At 44.3% G+C, this 3074-nt stretch overlaps 1 non-coding gene across 1 annotated transcript; it reads right to left on the minus strand.

Annotated features, from left to right (window-relative positions):
• Nucleotides 1-826: 826 nt before the first annotated feature.
• On the minus strand, nucleotides 827-900 carry TRNAN-GUU. The gene has a single exon. It is a non-coding gene; the product is annotated as a tRNA-Asn (tRNA).
• Between the last annotated feature and the right edge of the window lie 2174 nt (nucleotides 901-3074).

The raw sequence follows: 3074 nt of genomic DNA on the forward strand, positions 1-3074 counted from the left end.
GACATGTATATCAACTATATTTACACATTCATATACATTGCTCTAATCTTACATACTCAAAATATATCACTTTTACATTTTATCAAGAAAAAAACACCAAGGTCGCAGCAGCAGCAGCCAAAAGGTCTCCTCCCCCCCCCCCCCCCCCCCCCCCCCCCCCCCCCCCCCCCCCCCCCCCCCCCCCCCCCCCCCCCGGCCCGCTCCTCACGCCAGGCCAGTAACTGCCGCCCGGCAGCCCCGAGGGCGCGCGCGGACTCTAATGGAGGCTCCCCAGACCCGCCCCCTGACCCCACCCCCGCGCTCGGCCCGGGCACGTGGCCGCGCTTCCCCCTCCCCCTTCCCCCCGCTGGGGTCGCTCAAAGCCACCCCTCCCCCACCCTCAGCTCCATCCGGTGCGAGGCCCCGGGCAGGGGCAGGCAGAGGAAAAGAGAGAAGAGACCGGGCCGGAGGGGAACGATTGGGGCGCGGGGGAGTGAAGTTGAGGAAGGGGGAGCACTGACGTCCTCTGGGGCTGGGCTCTGGCTCATCCTCTCCAGCCGGACCAGCTCGTGCTCGGCCTCGGCCTCGCCACCTCCGCTAGGGCGGAAGGCGCCGGAGGAGGGGGAGGGGCTGGGCTGCCGCCGGAAATGGAGGAGTAGCCGCCTGTTTTTGCTGCGAAGTGCGGAGGCTCGGCGGCCGCGCCTCTTCCCACCCTCCCACCCTCCCTCGCTCCCTCCAACTCTCCCTCTCCGTGTTTCTCCTCGCTCAGACCCAACCCGGTTCTTTCCTCCACCTCCCTCGCTCCAACATCTCCACAAAACCATTTGCCAAAACTTCAAAAAGGAACCGTCCCTGGGTGGGCTCGAACCACCAACCTTTCGGTTAACAGCCGAACGCGCTAACCGATTGCGCCACAGAGACTTCCTTGCACAGTAACAGCCAGGCGAGCTCCCTATGAAGACTAGCCCTGATCGACCGGTGTCGGGCTGGGGTCGTTCTCTCCTGGAATTACGGCTCCTGGAGCACCCAAGGACGCCGCCTGCGTCTCTTCAAATCCCCTGCTTTCCTCTCCAGTCTAGGCTCCTTCTCTTTGCTGGCAGAATGCAAAAGACTGAGATGCAACAGACTCAGTTCGTGAATGTTTGCACAGATGGGAAGAAAAAAGAAAACCTACTCCTTGATTTTTCACCTCTCTTTACGGGATAAAAGAATAATGGAATAATTATTGGGAATAATGGAAAGAAATAATTTATATGGAAATAAATCATAAAACTCAAAGTTTGAGACAAGCTACTCCTCTCCCCTCCCCACCCCCCAATTATTTCCTGGATTATTCCTACGATCACTTTCAGTTAGCTTTTACAGAAACTCTTTGAAAGAGGAGTTGGTACAGCGTTCCCAAAGGACATCTGAAATGTATTAAACTTCAGCACTGCTAAACATTTAGTACCTATGGCCATGTTGATTTTTTAAAAATATTAACCCATGTCACAAATATTTGTCTCACTTCCGTCCTTTGTTCCTTAAAAAGAACACCAGGAAAAAATATTGTAACATTCCTTAATGTCTGTGCACTATGGAATACATCATAAAATCTGCCCCGGATTCTCCCTGGAGTAGCCTATAAATCCACATTCGAACCATGCCAGTTACAGAAAACACACCCCTCACTGGGCATTTACCATCAGAAGGCTGAGGGAGAAGACTAGCAATGGAGAGGAACAGTATGATTTATGTTTAACATTTTATTTTCTATTTTAAACAAAATTTCGAGGACAGAAATACTGTAGATGATATTTACAAATACTTCTATGTGTGATTTAATATATACATATGTATGTGTTTATTTGTATTATGTATGTATGTTTCTTTTATATATATATATATATATTTAAGCTAATGCTTTTAATATGCTCTATAGCTCGAAGTCCCCCTTTTTCATTTTTCCTTTCCCGGATCAAAGCAAGTAGTACAGCTTTCATTTGTTATCAAGGGTAAATTAACATTACCTTCCTAAATTAAGTCCTTCACAATTACCAAATCACTTTGTTAACATGCCCATGCCTAGAAAATGAAATCAGTTATCACCATTCTGAATTTATCGAAGTGAACACCAGGAGACTTAGACCAAGGTTAAACAGCAAGTTAGAAATAGGAGTTTCTGCTTCAGGATCGGAAAGTTTAAAGATTGTGCTTCTTTGGAACCAATTAGCAGTGTTTCTGGAATGAGTTCGGATGTTAAACAACTTCCTACTCCACTTTCCACAAATTTAAAACTGAACCTTAGTGGAGTTTGAATATGAAAAATTAGAATAGGCAACCCTTATGTTAGGCTGCAGCACAGCTTTACTATCATTTAACTAAACTAGCTTTATGTTTTTACATGTTAGCCACCTTCCTAGTGTGAATTTAAATTACCAGGAAGCTGCTTTTCTATTCCAGATATAACCTTTGTGTTCTGATGGCCCTTAAATTGGAAAAGGCTGTACACCAGTGCAAATCTTCATAAAGTTCTGACTTCTCTGTTTGAAATATTAGGAGCAATTCTGGCTACATATATCTTGAATCATCTTTATCATTCGTTGAATTGACGAATTTAATTTACCAGAGTAACAACTAACATGAAAGGTTAAGGAGCACAGTTAAAGTAGTTCTTAACAAAATAGTTAATAGATTCAGAAATTTAGCCACTTCACACAAAGATTAGCAGTGAGTAGAAGTGGAATAGTTCCAGTTAACAGTGGGAAAATCAATTTATTGAATGCTGAGAATGTGTCTTTGTAAGTAACCTTACCACTGTTTGCTTTACAAATTAGCTTCAAAGCCTGATTTGCAATTTTGTATACTTTTTTGTTAATCTAAACAGATCAAGAACCTCAGTTTCACTTTTTAAAATTTGTCTCTCTGCTGGAAAGTACAATAGGCAAGTGTACATTTTCATGATAAAAAAAGGAATATGAAATTGAAAGTGGAGTAAGATAAAAATTATGCTGCTATGCTATGTTGAACGACATTTTATTGTCTTAAAATTTTTATTATTAAAATGAGAGTGCAGTGTATATTCTCCTAAAATCCATCTTAAGAATCTCCTAGTT

The sequence above is a fragment of the Dromiciops gliroides genome, chromosome 5 (assembly GCF_019393635.1).
Source record: "Dromiciops gliroides isolate mDroGli1 chromosome 5, mDroGli1.pri, whole genome shotgun sequence".
NCBI classification, from domain to species: Eukaryota; Metazoa; Chordata; class Mammalia; order Microbiotheria; family Microbiotheriidae; genus Dromiciops; species Dromiciops gliroides.